Raw genomic sequence first — 20,616 nt, 5'->3', positions numbered from 1 at the left:
CCCTCAAAAAAAAAGAGAGAAAGAGAGACAAAATCTCTTCTCTAATGGAGCTCACACTCCTGTAAGGGGCAGGGGTCAGAAAATAATAGGTAAGCGAGTAATGCACAAGATAGCTTAAGTGTTATGGTGGGAAAAGAACAGGGTAAAGGCGAGAGACAAGGGTTGCAATTTCAGATAGGGGTTCTTGTGAGAAACGGACAAACACACAATCACTCCTTCCATAAGAAGCCTCAAACCCCCATCAGTCCTAACATCAGAAAAAAACCTAAAGCAAATCCTCTTCTTGCCGGTCACCAGGATTTTCATCTCCTATCTGTTTACTCATACGGCAGATAATAAGACTAAAGCTCCCCAGTACCCAAGAATTTAGCAGGAAAGACATTTCTATTGGCAGAGGATGGGAGGAAGAAAGGCCAAGGTTTGTTCTGTTTTGATCTGTTATTCATCCTTGGGTTTTAACTAATTAACGAATCCTCTCTTTTGAAATGAGGTTTTCTTGTGGAAACTCAGATATAGAATAAGCATGTTCCTATAGAAATGCTGAATTACACCTGAAACTAACAGAACACTATGTTAACTGGAATTAAAATAGAAAGTTTAAAAAAACACTTTAAAAATAAACTTAAAAATAAACATAGCATGTCCCCACTTATTCCCAACTCTCACCTCAATGGCACCCATTTACTGTATGTCCTTTAGAGATTCTCAGACTTTCCCCCAAGCTCTGTTCTAGAGTTTGCATAAAGGGTCTCTACAACCAGTTCAACTATAGCCATGTTCAAGTCCCACTTCTGTGTCCTGTCATGTCTGTCATCAGAGCATCACACTTTGTCCCAGGTATGGTTTGTACTTTCTCTGTTCCCTGAACCAGTAACTCAAGTTCAGCAGGTCCACAGTTTCTGATTTAGCCCTTCTGGAGATGCTCCTTCAGGTAACCAGTCTCTGGGTCCAACTGGGAAAATGGCAACATGTCCCTGCACTGCCCCAGGTCCCTGAGCTCTTGGGGCATATCTGAGGAGGAATACTGGGCAAAGTGCCACACACAGCTCCATTCTTCCTGGTGCTCCAAATGAAGTGACATTCATCCTCCTCCAGACACGACAAATAATCACCTCAGATTCTCCTTCCAGGTGTGTGTTTCCCCCTCAGCCTTTGTCTCTAGACCCCTCCTACACACACGAACTGGGGAGTGAGAGAATTCCATAGAAAGATCTTGGAAATAAGAACTCACCCAGAAAAAAAGTAAGGCTTTCAGAAAATGTTTCTGTTTGTATCAAAAGTACTAAAAACAAAGAGGCGGGTTTTGGCAGGTAGGTTTACTAACCGGTTCCAGACAAGCAGGAAATCCGAGTGTAATGGACTAGAGCAGATGGTCGCTTTCCATCGTTAAGAGGGAAACAGTGAATGGATTGCACAGAGAGGAGAGGTTATCCAGAGAGCCATCCAGATAATTGAGGGTCCACTGCAGGATAGTGCTAATGATCAGGTGTCTCTGTGTGTGGCTCTTATATTTATGCTTGTGTTTTATAAGGCTTGTCCTCGAAATACTATTGACTTCTTCCTATTTGGGCTTTGGATGGGGCTAACCTCTCCCAAGGTGAAGTGGTATCCTGAAGACAGAGAAGTACACCAGAGGAAAATGGGCTTGGGAGCCAGGTATGAACTGGAATCCCTTCCCTGCTACTTATTATCTGTATGGCCCCCAGACAAGTCACCTTGCCCTTCTGAGCCTCAGCTTCACCCTTTACAAAAGAGGGATAATAGTGCCACTTTGTAGCAATTTTGGTAGATTTGCAGAAAATACCTATGAAATCCCTAGCACATTAAAGGAAGCTATTATGTAAAACTAGAATTGTTTATAAGAACAGTGGTCATCATTAAAATATACATAATTATTTATATCTCTTAAATATAAGAGATATACATTTAAAATATAAATTTTTAGAAATATCTTAAATATATCTTAGAAATACCTTAAAATACACATTTTTAGAAATATACATTTTAGAACAAAATGAATGTCAATATGTTGCCATTCATTAATATTCACTAGATCCAAACAGTCATTCTCTGCTCAGTGAAGCACAGCCATCCCCTCAGGCCAGACTCACATTTTCTAAAGTTGAGTTGAAAAATCACCAAGGCATGTTCACACCTCTGGTAGGTCTCCAAGTATCAGGGAAATCTGGGATTCTAGTACACAAAGGAAGGAATTTCATTTAAGATTATAAGTTTTAAGAAGACATTTCCACCTTTTTATCTTTTCCTCAGCAATGTATTCTTCTCTTCTCTACAGTTTTTAGACCAACCACTAATCATCCATCATTCCTATTCGTTCAGAATTTTCTTTCCCTCGCCTAAAACTGTATTCTGCATTTTTGCAAGGGATACATTAAACGCTTACATTATCCAAAAGTCAGAGTTCAAAGCATGCTGGGTATTTCTGTTTACCAGCTAAGTGGGAACAGTCAGAAAGTATACTTTATAATCTGTTAAGTCTCCTAACTCTAAAATTTAGCTGAGAAATGGAAAATTTCAGTTTGAAGGGTTTCACATTTGAAGTTACATGCATGAACTGAAGACCTCATTAGTGTTTCCGTGGGCTTACTATTCCAAATCAGCATGACTCAAATTAGCATAAAATATGATCCTGTTGATTCTATCTGGGGAGTTTTTTTCTCCTCCCTATAGTTCATTCCTGAAATATGTCAGGAAACTTGCTGGGCTCATGACTGAAATGTGTCGCCCACTGAGCAGGCACTAGGCAAAAGAAAACCCTTCAGAGCATCCTTATGTCACCTCTAAATCTTGCCTAATATTATTACTTCATTTAACTGAATTACAATTTAAGAAACATTTGTTATGTGTTTATTATGCACCAGGTACCCACCAAGTACTTTCACATGTATTGTCAGAATACAAGATTATTCTTAGGATACAAATGAAGAAAACAGGTTGTTACACAACCAAGATTACACATGTAACAAGTAGCAGACGGATACTTAAACCCAAATCCTCTAAATTCTGCTCTTTTCAATTTCCTACATAGCCCAGTGGCATTTATATATCAATATTTCTATCCAGGAATGGGGTGTTGGGGTAGGGACAGAATGAAAAAAAGAGAAAATTATAATACAACAGTTTTGAAATCAGAATAGTTTGAAATTTTGAATAACACATTGGTTAGGAGGAAATAAAATTTTCAAGTTGATTCTGGCTTAGTCCAGTAATTATAAGAACACTAGATCAGGTTCCAGCATGAATGAGTTCAGTGGTTTCTTGAATGGAAAAACATCAGTTCAGTATTTAAGTCAGATATTTAGTGTATTTTATTCATTGGTTGGTGGGTCAGTTGGCTAATCAACTGGCGCATTGGTGGGTAAGTTGTCTTAAACCATTAGATTAAAAGTAGTTATCTTTAGGGGCACCTGGGTGGCTCAGTCAGTTAGGCCTCTGCCTTCGGCTCAGGTCATGATTCCAGGATCCTGGGATAGAGTCCCACATCAGGCTCTCTGCTGCTCCCCCTTCTTGTGCTTTTGCTCATTCATTCTCTCTCTCTCTCCCTCTCTCTCTCTCTCTCTGTCAAATAAAATCTTTTAAAAAAAATAACTATCTTTAATTCTCAGGGCTATTCTCAGTATTCCAGAGATGCCTACACTAAGAGAATCAGTCCTAGGCAGCCCCCTATATCTTATGGGGGACATAACAGAAAACAGAAATGGAGCTCTGAGAAGAAGTCTTTCTTTACAACCTTCCCTTTCCACATTAAGAATATAGTCCAGGGTAGTCAGGACCAGGGTTTCACAATGGTACCATGCCCTTCAACCAACTCATTTCTTTTTTTTTTTCTCTTTATTTTTTTTAATTGTGTTATGTTAGTCACCATAAAATACACCATTAGTTTTTTTATGCAGTATTCCAACATTCATTGTTTATGTACAACACCCAGTGCTCCATGCAATACATGCCCTCCTTAATACCCACTACCAGGCTCACCCATTTCCCCCACCCTCTTCCTCTCTAAAACCCTCAGTTTGTTTCGTGGAGTCCACAGTCTTTCATGGTTCGTTTCCCACCTCCCCCTCCAATTTTCCCCAATTTACTTTTCCTTTCCTTCTCTTAAAGTCCTTCATATTATTCCTTATGTTCCACAAGTAAGTTCAGCATATATAATCTCTTCCAGTCCCATCCATGTTGATGTAAAAGTTGGGTGTTCATCCTTTCTGATGGCTGACTAATATTCCATTGTATATATGGACCACATCTTCTTTATCCATTCTTCTGTTGAAGGGCATCTCAGTTCTTTCCACAGTTTGGCTATTGTGGACATTGCTGCTATGAACATTGGGGTGCATGTGGCCCTTCTTTTCACTACATCTGTATCTTTGAGGTAAATACTCCAATTGCCGGGTCATAGAAACCCACTCATTTCAAATAACTCTCTTAGCCTAGTCCCATGTGTTATATCACTTTGAAAGCCATATAGGTTACCCCCCAAAATCATTCTCCAAACATCTATAAGGAGAGAGCAGCGCTAGCACAGGCACAACTCCATAGAGTGATGTGGACATTGTAACCAGAGTGCTCCTGGAATTGTGCACTATAGAGCCCACATGGCCATATGCAGCACTGTAGCCTCCGATTGGCCCTCACCTCGTGATTCCAAGAGAACATTACAGATTAGATAGAATCTTAGACCTAGAAAGGATCATGTTATCAGTCCAATCACTAAACCTATAGCTGAGAAAATATGGCTCAGATAAGTTAGATTTCTGAACATAGGTTGTACAATAGGAGTGGGAAGGCTAAAACCCATCCCTCGGTGCCATATTCCATCTGATTCAAATAATTCCTACACAGAGCAACAACGAACAGTTCTGTAAGCATTTTACTGATTACTTTATTCTTATCATTTGGAAAGCCTTAAGTACTAACACATTATGGCAGTTTAATGAGATGAGCAGCTGAGGCTGCCCTACATGTCAACTAGAGTATGGCATGATGGTTAAGAGTGTGGGAAGTGGAGTCATACAGACCTGGGTTTGAAATCTTTTTCAGCATTTACTAACTCTTTGACCATTGAGAAGTTCAACCTGAGTCTGTTTCTTCATCTGTAAAATGGGATAATAATAGTACTGCCTAATTTACTCTTGAAGAGGTTTGTGAGAATAGTACAGTTAGAATGCTTAGCACTCATCTATATTACTTATCTACTCATTGCCAGGAAGAACTGAGAGTGCCTATATGGGACAGAACTCTGAACAAAGGTAGACAGTTGGTCTTCTCAAGGACTGTGCACTCTGCTGTACTCAGGATGTAAGAGTTCCACAAGGGAACTCATGACCTCATCACAATGAGTGCTTGAGCAAAGATGTTCTGCCCATCCTGTATGCATGTGTACCTGCAGTCTGTCCCATCCCTCCAGCTCCATTTCCACCCAGTTCGAGCTACCTTCTCTTGTCTGGACTCTTCCACTAGCCTCCATTCTATACACAGAAGCCAGGATGACCCTCGTAGTATGTTACTCTACTTCTTAAAACTCTCCAACCACTGCTGAACTCAGAATAAGATCCAAATTCTTTACTTGCCTTATAAACCCTGCATGGCCTGAACCTTTTAGATATCTCCATCTCCACACACTCAACTTGCTACCTCTGCCCTCACTGGTCTCTATTTATTGATTTCTGCTTTAGAACATGCAGAGCTCTTCATCGTAGAGGTTTTAACAAGTGTTGGTCATGCTTTCTAAAAGGTCTCCACCCTCCCTCACCAGTTTTACAAAACGAGCACATTCCCATCCCTTCAGCTGCATCTTCTACCTCCACCCACAAAGATATTCTCCAGTATATCTCCATGGCTGCCATGTACATTTGTGCAGATTGTATCCTACAAAAAGGCATCTAACCAGGGGTCGGAATCCAGCGGGAGTTGAATTCTAGCTCTGTTTTCTTGCCAAGCTCTGTGTTCTATGCTCAGAGAAAATGCCATTCTAATGGTCATGAAGGAACACAATGGGCCAACAATGGCACTACCCACCTTCTAATTTCCGTCTTAGATTTTTCCATAGTTTTGTGTGTGTGTGTGTGTGTGTGTGTGTGTGGTTTTATTAGGCTGTTTCCTTATTCATTTGTATGCCTATTTAAATAACCTGCAAGCAAATAAAAAATAGGTCCTCTGTTTCATTCACCATTGTTCCAGAATGGTCACAAGGGTGATGGTGTTTGACAGAAAAATTCCAACAGACACAGTAAAACACCTTCCATGGAAGAAATATATGGCACACACAGAGCAAGAAGCAGAGAAACCTACAGTAGGGAGAGGAGCAGGATTCTCTGGTCTCCGTGTCCCCATGAGGATGCAAAGCTGCCAAGGATGTGGTCTGAACAAGAAAAAGATCACCTTAAAACAATTGCCAAATATTTTCCAATTGCCAATACATTGACAGTATGTTTTTTAATCACTACCAACTCCTTACCCAACATCCCCACAGAGCCTCACATCCCCTGACGTGATGGTGTTATCAGGGCATACCAGCCACTCTGCTCTGTAGTGAGACCACCCAGTGATTTTATTGTGGCTATGATTTGAGTCTTCCCACTTTGACACTACCCCCATTAAAGCAAAGGCAAAAGAAAAGAAAGAAAGAAAGGCAGGGTCCTTTTTAAGTCTTTGAGTTTACCTTTCTTACCTTCTCCCAAGACTTAGTTATGAGTCTTCCTAAATCAGTTTCATGTTGGTCAAAGGACCAACAACAAATAAAAATTATAACTATAACATGAATATATTCTGGAAATCTACCTTACGGTGCACAGCAATTAATAATGTATTATAATTATTATAGTCAACAGTACTATATTATATACTTCTGAGTTACTAAGAGACTTGAATGTTCTCATCACAGAAAATAATAATTATGTGACATAACATGTATTAACTGACATTACAATGGTAACCATATTGCAACATATAAATGTATCAAATGAATATTATGTAGCTTGAACTTACATGAAGTTATATGTCCATTATATCTCAAAAAAATAAAGGATATCTTATGAATTCATCAACATCTCTCGGCGAAGTGGAGTGTGTTACAAGTAAGTTTCCACATTCTTTGCCATTAAAGAAACTTCATAATCTTTAACCCTGTCTGTGGTCATCCTTCTGTCAACACAATCACAAGTTCTTGTGGTCAAGTGCCTTGACCATGGCAGGCACTCAATATATGTTTGTGGAATTAATGGAGTGTGGGTGGTTTTCATACCCTTGCCTGGAAGGGATGTACAAGACTTCCATCCACACTCCATTGGTTACAACTCAGTAATATGGCCACATTAATTGCAAGAAATGTTGAAAATGTCATCTTTATTCCCAAGGGAAGAAAGAGATTGGGTAAAGAGCTAGACCACAATTGCCTGGTTTCACCTTTGCCACCGCCATGCCTGATTTCACCTTCAAAAATCAAAAGGAAGGTTATTTAACTGTTTAACCATCTTGTCCATCTAAAAAGGAGTTATATACATCAAAAATGTCATCTGAGAAACTGAAATTTCCTGAACTATGTAAAAAAAAGGATATAGAGATCAACCAAATTAGGAAAACAAGTCCTCTATATCCTTGAACAAAAAAACAAACAAACCAAAAAAATGGAGAAGTGGCACCTAGGTGGCTCAGTTGGTTAAGCCTCTGACTATTGATTTCAGCTGAGGTCATGATCTCAGGGTCCTGGAATTAACCACCTCCTTAGGCTCCCTGCTCAGCACGGTGTCTGCTTGTCTTAATCTCCCTCTGCCCTTCCCCACTGCTTATACACTCTCTTTCTCTCTCTCTCTCTCTCTCTCTCTGAAATAAATCTTTAAAAAAAAACTGGTGAAAAAAATTAAGACTTTCAGGTGCTAGAGGAAAAGTAAACAATGATAAATGGCTGAACTGGATATTAATCACAGCACATAGATTCAGAATTTGAAAAGTGGCATAAAACTCATTATTAGCATGCTATTTTCCTTTGATGCAGATGCATAAAAACTTAGGAGGACGACGTATATGTTTTAATTGTTTACTTAAAGAATCTAGAAAGCAGCATAGAGATTATGTGGTTTTCCTAGATTGACTCCAGTGGACGGATCTAAGGGAGGTTTGGCACATTTTAAGCACAGGAAATAAGACAAATACGACAACATCTCTCAAAAAATATAATAATCATTATGGCTCTCAAAAAGCACCTTACAAGGGAACAAATCTCAGTGTGATTAAGGCTATATATGACAAAGAGCTAACATAATTTTTAATGGGGAAAAACTAAAACCTTTTCCTCTAAAATTAGAAACAAGATAAGGATGTCCACTCTTACCATTTTCAACATAATACTGGAAGTCTTAGCTGCAGCAGTCAGACAAGAAATAAAAAGCATAAAAATTGGTAAGAAAGAAGTAAAACTGTAACATGGGATTTATACAGAAAACACTAAAGACTCCACCAAAAACTATTAGAATAAATGAGTTTAGCAAAAAATCACAGGATACAAAATATGCAGAAATCTGTTGCATTTTTATGTAATAATAAAACAGTAGAAAAAGAAATTTGGGACATAATCTCATTTGCAATTGCATCCAAAAAATATATAGGAATACGCTTAACCAAGGACATAAAAGATCTGTACTCTCAAAACTATAAGACATTGATAAAAGAAACTGAAAATGACACAAATGGGGGGGGGGGCGTGCCCAGGTGGCTCAGTGGGTTAAAGTCTCTGCCTTTGGCTCGGGTCATGGTCCCAGGTTCCTGGGATTGAGCCCCACATGGGAATTTCTGCTCAGCAGGGAGCCTGCTTCCTCCTTTCTCTCTCTCTGACTGCCTCTCTGCCTACTTGTGATCTCTGTCTGTCAAATAAATAAATAAAATATTTTTTTTAAAAAGAAAAGAAAATGACACAAATGGAAAAATATACTATGGTTATAGGTTGGAAGAATAATGTTAAAATTCCATACTACCAAAAACAATCCCACAAATTCAATGCAATCCCTATCAAAATACCAATAGCTTTTTTCACAGAACTAGAATAATCTTAAAATTTGTATGGAAACACAGAAGACCCCAAATAACCAAAGCAATCTTAAAAATAAAACTGGAGCTTAAGATATACTATAAAGCTGTAGTAATCAAAACAGTACAAAAACAGAAACATAGATCAATGGATTAGGATAGAGCCTAGAAATAAATCCATGCTTATATGGTTGATCTATGACAACGGCGGCAAGAAAATACAATGAGGAAAAGACTCTCTCTTCAATGACTGGTGCTGGGAAAACAGGACAGCTACATGCAAAAGAATGAACCTGGTCTACTTTCTTATGCCAGACACAAAAGTAAGTTCAAAATGGATTAAAGGCTTAAATGTAAGACCTGAAACCAAAAAACTCCTAAAAGAAAACACAGGAAATAATCTCTTAAACATCAGCCTTAATAACATCTTTCTGGATAGGTCTCCTTGGGCAAGGAGAACAGGCAAAAATAAAACTATTGGGACTACAGCAAATTAAAGAGCTAACACAGTAAAAGAAACCATTAACAAAATGACAAAGCAACCTACTGAATAAGATATTTACAAATGACATATCTGGTAAAAGGTTAATATCTAAGCTATAAGAGAAACTCTTGCAACTCAACACCACCCTCCAAAAAAATTTTTTTTCAATTATTTGGCAGAGAACCTGAATAGATATTTTTTCTAAAGCCATACAGATGACCAGATTTGTGACAAGATGCTCAAAATCAATAATCACTAGGAAAATGCAAGTTAATACCATAACGAGATATCACTCATGATGATTGCTGGTATCATAAAGACAAGAATAACAAGTGTTGGCAAGGATGTGGAGAAAAGAGATCCCTTGTGCTCTGTTGAGAATATAAAATGGTGCAACCATCAACTGGAAAACAGTACAGAGGCTCCCAAAAAAGTAAAAACTGAAATACCATATAGTCCATTAATTCCACTGTTGGGTATTTACCAAAACACAACAACAACAACACTAATTTGAAAAGATATATGCACCCCTATGTTTATGGCAACATTATTTACAATAGCCAAGATATGGAAGCAGCACAAGTGTCCATTATTAGATGAATGGCTAAAGAAGATAACTTTGCATTGTGCATTGTGTGTGTGTGTATATACAAAGTTATCCATCCATTACAAAAAAAAACAAAAACCTTGCCATTTGCAACAATGTGGATGATGTACAGGGTATCATGCTAAGTGAAACAAGTCAGACAGAAAGACAACTATCCTATGTTTTACTTACATATAAAATCTAAGAATACAAAACAAATGAATAGAAATGAACTTATAAATACAACAAACTGATGGTTGCCAAAGGGGAGGAGATGGAGGGATGAGAAAAATAGAAGGTTCAAACTTCCAGTTATGAATAAGTCTTAGGGATGATGTCACATAATAATATCTGTGAAGACACATAAATAAGTCACAGGGATGAAAAGTATACCATAGGAAATACTGTCAATATTGTAACACCTTGTATGGTGACAAATAGTAACTACACTTACTGTAATGAGCATTGCATAACATACATAATTGTCAAATCGCTATGCTGTATGCCTAAAACTAACATAACATTGTATGTTAACAATATTTCAATTAAAAAAAATTTTTAAATGTGAAAAATGCCAGATGAGTCAGGTGGCAAAGTCAAACTCCATTCAATGAGAAGACCATGATGCTGCCTAATTTGACTCCTACAGATCCAAGGCTTTCCTGGTAGAAACAAATGATGCAGAAGGGAAAGCATCATACTTTCAATAAGGTGGTAGGCTCTGAAATTATCCTGTGATAAGGATCATGCCAGAAACCTCAGGATGATCACTAAGTAAGAAGAAACAGAATGGTGTACAGAGAGCAATGATCCTGGAGTCAGGAGACAAAAACTCACATCCATATTCCTACTCATATTACAGCTCTCCTTCCAGAATTCCAGGAAAATTTCAGCCTTCTCGGGGCCTGTGGAATGTTGCAACTACCACCTCAAATGAATAAATCTAGTCATTGATGGTTTGTGCAAGGTCATTACTATATTCCCTTTTTTTTAATGCTTCTGTCCAAATGTATCATTAAATGGTCAAAATGTTTGAACACAGGGCAAAGGGCAGAGATCAGTTTTAGAAGACTACAAGCTTAAGAAAATAATCCAGAAGAATTTGCCATCTACCCTAATAGGAAAAATAAAAAATAGAAGTTCAGATAAATAGCACATTATACACATATAATGAATATTGAGTTCAATTCAGAAAATGATCTAACTGTTGTAAAACCTAGTGTGTAGCCTAATCCCAGTCTCTTAAAATCCCTGATTCTCTGTTTCCCCATGCTTAAATTGGTGAAGGGGAGCAACAGAGTAAACACAACCATATCCAGATAGGCCAAACAGTATCAGAATCAAGATGGGATTGGGCACACAACCCTACATGATGCTTTTGTGTTTGAACACTGAAGAATCACTCAGCTGAAGACTGATAAGTTTGTTAATGGTTTTCTTTTTTTTTTAACATCTTAATTTTATTTTTTTCAGTGTTCCAAGATTCATTGTTTATGCACCACACCCAGTGCTCCATGCAATACATGTCCTCCTTAATACCCACCACCCAGGCTCATCCACCTCCCTAACCCCCTCCCTTCCAAAACCCTCAGTTTGTTTCTCAGAGTCCACAGTGTCTCATGGTTTGTCTCCCCCTCCAATTTCCCCCAACTCCCTTCTCCTCTCCATCTCCCAATGTCCTCCATGTTATTCCTTATGCTCCACAAGTAAGTGAAACCATATGATAATTGACTTTCCCTGATTGACTTATTTTGTTCAGCATAATCTCCTCCAGTCCCATCCATGTTGATACAAAAGTTGGGTATTCATCCTTTCTGATGGAGGCATAATATTCCATTGTATATGTACCTCATTTTCTTTATCCACTCATCTGCTGAAGGGAATCTTGGCTCTTTCCACAGTTTGGCGATTGTGGCCATTGCTGCTATGAACATTGGGGTACATATGGCCCTTCTTTTCACTACATCTGTATCTTTGGGGTAAATACCCAGTAGCACAATTGCAGAGTCATAGGGTAGCTCTATTTTTAATTTTTTGAGGAATATCCACACTGTTTTCCAAAGTGGCTGCACCAACTTGCATTCCCACCAACAGTGTAAGAGGGTTCCTCTCTCTTCACATCCTCTCCAATACTTGTTCTTTCCTGTCCTGTTAATTTTGGCCATTCTAATGTGTAAGATGGTACCTCAATGTGGTTTTTTGTTTTGTTTTGTTTTGTTTCTTTCTTTATTTGAGAGAGAGAGAGTGAGAGAGATCAGGAGAGGGGAGAAGGTCAGAGGGAGAAGCAGACTCCCCATGGAGCCGGGAGCCCAAAGTGGGACTTCATCCTGGGACTCTAGGATTGTGACCTGATCTGAAGGCAGTCATCCAACCAACCAAACCATGCAGGTGCCCCTCAGTGTGGTTTTGATTTGAATTTCCCTGATTGCTAATGATGATGGACATTTTTTCCTGTGTCTGTTAGCCATTTGCATGTCTTCTTTGGAGAAGGGTCTGTTCATGTCTTCTGCCCATTTTTTGACATGATTATGTGTTTTGTGTGTGTTGAGTTTGAGGAGCTCTTCATAGATCTTGGATATCAGCCCTTTGTCTGTGGTGTCATTTGCAAATATTTTCTCCCATTCCATGCGTTGCCTCTTCGTTTTGTTGACTGTTTCCTTTGCTGTGCAGAAGCCATTTATCTTGATGAAGCCCTAAAAGTTCATTTTTGCTTTTGTTTCCTTTGCCTTTGGAGACGGGTCTTGAAAGAAGTTGCTGTGGCCAGTGTCAAAGAGGTTACTGCCTATGTTCTTCTCTAGGATTTTGATAGATTCCTGCCTCACGTTGAGGTCTTTCATCCATTTCCACTTTACCTTTGTATATGGTGTGAGAGAAAGGTCAAGTTTCATTCTTCTATACATACCTGTCCAATTTTCCCAGCATCATTTATTGAAGAGACTGTCTTTTTTCCACTGGATATTTTTTCCTGCTTTGTCGAAGATTATTTGACCATAGAGTTGAGGGTCCATACCTGGACTTTCTACTCTGTTCCATTGGCCTATGTGTCTGTTTTTGTGCCAGTACCACTCAGTCTTGGTGATCACAATTTGTAGTAAAGCTTGAAATCAGGCAACGTGATGCCCCAGCTTTGTTCTTTCTTTTCAACATTTCCTTAGCAATTCGGGGTCTCTTCTGCTTTCAAACAAATTTTAGGATTATAAATGGCCTTAAGATATTCTGTCTTTAAGATAATCAAATCTCTAATAAAAGGTAAGGGGGTAAGGGATTATAAATTGTTCCTTCTCTCCTGCAGGTTTTATCCTCCCCCCCCTTTTTTTTGCTTCGTCTACAAATTTAGTAGTTGTGTTGTGAAGTGATTAAAGAATGCTTAACACGGTTTTCATGTGTAATTGTGGGAAAAGTCTATGCTTTGACCTCCACACCATCATCATGGCCCTATTTTCTTGTTCCTGAGACTTAGCCTAGATTTAAAAACACAAACTTGGGGAACAGATGGAGGGCACATATAGGTGCTGCTGAAGACACCGCTAATTATTTTCTAGAACCATATTAGCTGCTGGTAAAGCTGTCCCTTTGGGAAGCAAACCACAACCTATCAAACTGGTAATACTCAAATATCTTTCTGAAATGGAAGCAGAAGCATACCAAAACAATCCAGAAACTTATCATAACACCGGAAAATCATATGATTCAATCAAAAGACCCTCAAGTCACCTTGTCATTCATTTTGGGGGATTTCTTGATTGCTAAGATGACAAATAAAATCCTTGTTTACTAAGAGGATTTATAGAAATGAAGTACCTTTTCTACTTAAAAAAGTTTGGTTTCAGTTAAGTACAATTTTCCTTCTAACTACTAAGAGAAAGCCATTGATTCTTGCTTAAGTGGCTAACAGTGAAGCTGTTAGAAAGTCTAGACTATCACGAACTACAGCACTGAAAGAATCCCCATAATTGACCATAACACACACTGGTACAATTAAGCCTTTTAGGCAGAGATTTCCTTTATCAGTTGTTCTGAGATGTGTAGGACAAAAATAAAACAATTTCTTTTTGCAGTTATAGTCATAATCTGTTCATAATGACTTCAGTAAAGCCTCCCAACTACAAATCTCCTGATATCATAGAAAAAGAAATAACTAGACAGATGACGGTTCATTCTCCTATGGAAATGCCTGGTTACTCCTCAAAGCCAGGTAAATGAAATAGACAAACCTGATACGTCCAGATTACTCAGTGATTTTTTTGGGAGAGAACACAAGTTATATACAATGCAAAGGCAGAGGCATCAAATGCACAAGAATGAAATTTCAGTAGAAGATCTTAAACTGTGAATAAGGACTATTTTCTGCATCTGCATACAGGGTTCAGTTAAGGGGAGACTTATAAACACCTGGGTTCTCATCCTGCTTTCTGTTTTCATAATAGATGTGTCACCTTGGGCCAGTCGTTAACTTTCTTTTTCTCCAGTTTCTTTTTTGTAAATTAGAATAACTCAATGTGGACTTATGAGTGCTCTGAGAATCCCGATGCAAAATGTAAACTGTTCTTGATGACGAGAAGGGAGGGGGAAAAAAAAAGGCTAACTCTTCCAGGGCTTACCACCTAGGGGTCAAACCTTTCTCATCTCTCTCCACCCCACCCTTTGCCTTTGGACACGTGTTTCCATGATCCAGGGTCATTCTAGCAATCTCACTTCATTGGCACCAATTCTTCTGGGGTTCCTAGACCCAATTCCAATGTTGGGCTGGGGTGGAAAGAATATATACATCACCAAGCAATTCTCTAACACTCTCCTGGTATTGGAGAAATCAACTCAGTTCTGACACTATCACCCCCAGAGGTAGCATCAGATTCCACAAGTCAAGGGCTCAGTCCAACAAGAGTGCCCCAAACCCCACCCCACACTTCAGGCCTCAGTCACAAGCTCCAGGCTACTAACTTGTGTTTCTGACCAACCAGCTATGGACTGGAGATTCCAATGACAATTCTTTTGCTAGTGTGGCTCACAGAACACAGGGAAACACATTTATCTGTTTGTTAGAGACTAATCAACAGCCAGTGAATAGTTAAATAGGTGAGGTAGGGGGAAAGACTTAGGAACTTCCATGTCCTTTCTAGGCATGCCACTCTCCCTGCATGTCCACATGCTCACCAACCCAGGAACTCTCCACATTCAGCCCTTTTTGGTTTTTAATGAGGGTTCCGTTACATAGTCATGATTGACTAAGTCGTTGGCCATTGGCTGATTCAAGCTCCAGTCTCTCCCCCCTCCCCAGAGGTCACAGTGTGGGACTGAAAGTTTCAACCCTCAAATGACAAGGTCAGTCCTCTTAGCAATCAGCCCCCACCCTTAGGTGACTTTTGGACCCCACCCTCATCAATAACAAGACCCCCATTCCACCTTTATGGCTCGGAAGCATTCTTAGGAGCCATGGATGAAGACAAAATATATCTAAGAAATATAATTTGGTCATCTGAATGACCAAATATGTATTTCTTACAAATCATTACAATTGAGCCTAAAGCACAGGTTTGAACTGTGAGTCTGCTTATACATGTTTTTATAATACAGTATTACTATAAATGCATTTTCCTTACAGTTTTAAAATTCTCTTTTCTCATCCAGATGATTCTCTTAACATTTCTTCTCTAACTTACTTTATTGTAAGAATACAGTATATAATACATATACAAAATTTCTGTTGGCTATTAGGAGTAAGGCCTCCAGTCAATGGTAGGCTCTTAGTTCAGTTTTTCAAGAGTCAAAAGTTCTATGCAGGTTGTTGACAGCACCCCGGAAGACCTCACCATCCACATTGTTCAAAGGTCAACTGTATAGCTCAATCCACCCCCGATCTTCAAACAAGGATCCCTTGTGACAAAATGATACCTGTCACAGCACTTTTAGTTGCTGTAGTTTTCTAGGACAGGTATGGCAATAGGCCTAACACTTGGAGAAGCTAGTGTGGGGTAGCGACAGATTTACCAAAACTGCTCATTTTTCCTATAAAGCCATTACATTTTTATATTCTATTAGTGTGATTATTCTTTCCCCACTCCCTCATCTACTGCTATTTATATCTTAGGATAAATTTGTGCAGAGGGATTTAGCACAGAAATCAGCTGGTGATTAGCTAGATCCAGTTCCTTCTCAGGCCAGTCACTGTCCATTATTATACCTTGAGGCAGCTTTAGTTCAATCTCCCAATACATTTGATCAACATCTATATTACCAAAAGCCTTATTTACATGAAGTAGTTGAATTTTACCAATGATCCCAGTATTATAATATATCACAAAATGGTCATGGTACAACTCAGTTTCATTACAGAACAAATCCAGAAATATTACAGAGGTGTTCACTTTGCCAATCCAACAGAAGCAGTCCTTGTGGGGCACCTGGGTAGCTCAGTTGTTGAACATCTGCCTTCAGCTCAGGTCATGATCCCAGGATTCTGGGATCTAGCCCTGCGTCAGGCTCCCTGCTCAGGAGAGAGCCTGCTTCTCCCTCTGCCTCTGCCCGATGCTCTGCCTACTTGTGCTCTCCATCTCTCTATCAAATAAATTTTTAAAAATCTTAAAAAAAAAAACAAACAACAGTTCTTGCTCATATACCATATATTATTAAGGACAAGAGTTCTTAATCCAGTTAGTTTTGGATTCCAAATCAGCTGAGAACAAAGCCAGTCACTGCCCTGCCTCATCTCACAGGTCTGTACTAAGATTGGTTCCCACTGAGTGTTGTTATATAGGTCCCACCTCCCCCCCTCTGGTGAGGGCACAAGTGATATATACATCCTCAAAAAAAGGAGTCAACAGATACTGACACCACTAGAGTTCCACTGAATCATTGACATTTGGTCAATTTCCTCGACATATCTGATGATGATAATGCCTCCCAGAACAACATCACTCAGGTTTACAGGTTGCCATTCAATCTTGTCTGATTCCAAAAGCAGAGGTGATCTCAGCAAACACAGCTTCACCCTTCTGGGCATCTGGTATGCTACAGAGAACATTATTCATTTTCAGCATCTCTTGAAGTCTCAATAAAATGTTGGATTTTTTTTCCCTTATTGCATAACCCACATATTACCCATATCCCTTTACCCTCAGCTATTTATCCTTCTCTCGATCTGTCAATTATCTTTACTCAGACTCTTCCATCTTTGGAAGGGACATTAGGTTTGGCCACTCTGCTGATCTGGATTGCTGGCAGTAATACTAGTCTAGCAAGTACCTCCCCCTCAGTCCCCCCCGCCCCACTCATACAAGGTGGAGTTACACAGGTACAGAACTAGTGGATTGTCCCAATCAGGAGACAACCCAGCAGCATTCACCATCAGTTGCAACTTTGCCAGATGAGCAAACAGCTCACCCCATTAGACCCTTAGGAATACTGAGAAAGACTTAGGGGTATTACAGTTGTTTGCTCAGTAATCATCCCTGCTTCAGGTGGCCACAATTGCATACCTGGCTCTCGGACCACTGTGTGAGGTAGGAAAAACAATTTACTGCGATGTGAGGGGAGAAATACATAGTTGTACCACTATCCTCCCCACCCGTTTCCCAGATTCCCCAGAAAAGTAGAAGAAATCAGCCCTCCTTAGGTTGAGTGTGAGCACACACCGTTGAAGGCATGTAAGACTGCCCCTCCTGCTTTTATCTCCCCCCATTTTAAACAGTAAATATTTCAACTGCCCATTCCAATTCTCTGTTACTGTGAGGAGGATCTCTGACTATTGTCAGACATTATAGGCTGTAGAGTGAGTTCATGGTCTGAAGAAACAGATGGTTGGCTGTGCCAGGTCTTCTGTTCTGGCTCTGTTATAACATCCTGAACAGTCGTATCTACCACAAAACTCAGTCCAGGGGCGGCATCCATTCCTGTCAGGACCCATTTGAAGCGCCCCCTGGGGCTATTGGCACCAGAGTTGCCAGCCATATTGAGGGCCTTCTACCAGCGAAGCTGCCATGTAGCCATCTGTAGTCCATCTCCCTTGTTGACAGTATAGTTCTTTTTGGTGTTTCGAGCCTCAGGGGGTGCAAGACGAATAGGTGTAGATTCATCCTACCTCTGTATTGCTGCAGCCCCCTCTGTCCACTCATTTCATGGACCCAGATGGCCAACTCAAGGTCCATTTGAAACAAAAGGTCCATTTGGTGGTTCTAATCACCTTCTGAACATGGAAGTGTGTGTGGGGGGGGGGTTTCTTCTGATGGGCATCAACATGTCCTACTTCAATGTGCCCCTCAAACTCCCAGAGTGATTTCTACAGGGCCATGTTCCAAAAAGACAACCTTGTTGTAGTCCAGTCTTCCACTGCCCATCTACCTGAACAGATAGCCAGGCTACTAGTGACAGCCAAGCCATTGGCTACAACCCATGCTCCAGGAAAAACCCAGGCTTGGGGGCTTTTTTTACCACTGCTTAATTCCTCCATGACTGCCAGGCAAATGACATGTGATTCAGCCTACTGAACCAATTAATTCTTGCCTTCTTCAGAATCTTGGCATCCACTGGTCTTAATATGGCAGCTTACTAAACAAGATACTGTCCATTCATCTTGGAACAGCCATCCATAAACCAAACATGTCTTTCTTCAGTGGAGAACTGTTCAGTATGCATATAGCATTTGGTTCAGGGGGTTTGAAAGTTGGTCCTAGAGGAAAAAAGGCTACCAACTCATGGATACAGGGGGTGCCCCATTGCTTTCCCCTGGTAGTATTCTCCTGTATGAACCATTTCCGTTTTATTATGTCACTCTTCTGGGCTCTGCCTTCCTCACTAGACTGTTTCTCTGACATTACTCAAGACATGATGAGACTCTTAGGTTTCATAATCAATTTTATGACCTTCAGTCACTAAGGCAGTCTCAATGCCCAACAGCAGGCTAATAATTATCCCTCTGATGGTGTGTACTGGGCAGCAACATCTGGAAATTTTCTGATTCAAAATCCCAACAGTTGCTACTTATACCCCAGTATGCATGAGTATGGGTCTCAGACATTTCCAAAATCATACCTTATGGGGGTGATAAAGGCCCAATGGCATTGAGAGAGCTACCACTTTTTGTAATTCAGACATGACCTGCTTTTGTGCAGGTTGCACTTAAATATAGCTTTCAGGTAGCTTTATAGTTGGGAGTTAATATTCCCAAATGTGGAATATGGGCTCTCCAAAATCCAGATAAACCACCAAATTCTGGGTTTCATCTTTGAACTTAGGGGTGGGTAGTGACCGCAGGTTTTTTCAGTCATTTTTGTAATGTCTTGGGTGGCTCCTGCCTAAGTTATTCCTGGGAATTTTACCGTTTGGGCAGGCCTTTGGACTTTTGCTGGGCTAACTAGCCCCAGAAGATCAGGCATATCAGAGTCACATTCAAGTCAGTTTTAATTTGCTCTTCAGTTTCTGTTCTTATCATGGCATGAATACAGCACATTACACTTGAGATGTGCATCATGTCCAGATCCCCAGCCAAAGGATAATAAGCAGGGCAGCGCAGAAGTAAACTGGGATCCTTCCCACAAGAAGGAAAAACTGGTGGGCTATTTTCTGGGACAGAGTAAGGTCTGTTTCTGAGTACCAGCCTCCTTTAGCCTGGTAGGTTTTCTGCTTGGTGGAGACCATATCTGGAACTGCTGAAACTCTGGGCAGTACAACTAGATTAGCCTACTATTAGTTTCTGTGAGCCATCTGCCTTTTCCACAGTCCATGCAGGACAACAGTATAGCAAATTCATTGGCACCAGCACTCCAGTGTCTAGCAGATCATCAGTATTTTGATCTACTAAGTATTGTATTGCTTTCAGTTGAACACCTGCATGGGCTTGGGCATTTCTAGTGATTCCCATGGAGCATGCCTGATTAAAACTGGCATGAAGGTAGGCTTACGTGGACTCTGTTTTACAATATGAGGTAGGGGAGCAATCCATCATTATAGTATCCTTCCCAATAATACATCCAGGTAAAGAATACGTGACCACCTCACACAAAATCTGTTCAAAAACCCCAATTTTCATCCAGACTTTTACTTAACTTATTCCATCAATTATACATCAACTTATACATCCATTATACATCCAAATTATACATCAACTTATACAACCATTGTATCTCTGTATCCTCCCAATCTAAACTTAGCCCCTGCTAATAGTTCAACAGGTTGTAGAATCATAGTGCATTGGGCTCTTTTATCAAACAGTCTCGAGTTTCCTTTCCTTCCCTCCCCCTACCTGAGGCCATTTTACCCAGGTGTGTGCATATGGCCTTGGATCCCTGGTTGGGGGTAGGGTCAGAAGACCCTAGCCTCTACATCAATCTTCACCCTGATTAATCTTCCTAAGCATTGTCCAAGGGAATTTCTGGTCAAGTTTCTCATTGTAATCTTTGCACTCTGGCTTTTTAAATTCCTCCAAATTAAGGTTAATAGAACAGATTTGTTTAGGGGCCTTTAATGGGAGTCCTAATGGTCCACCCAATCTCTGGTCGTACTGCATCAACAA

Source organism: Meles meles, chromosome 1 (assembly GCF_922984935.1).
Source record: "Meles meles chromosome 1, mMelMel3.1 paternal haplotype, whole genome shotgun sequence".
Classification (NCBI taxonomy): domain Eukaryota; kingdom Metazoa; phylum Chordata; class Mammalia; order Carnivora; family Mustelidae; genus Meles; species Meles meles.
The sequence above is the reverse complement of the archived record's forward strand: the minus strand, read 5'-3'. Positions refer to the sequence as shown.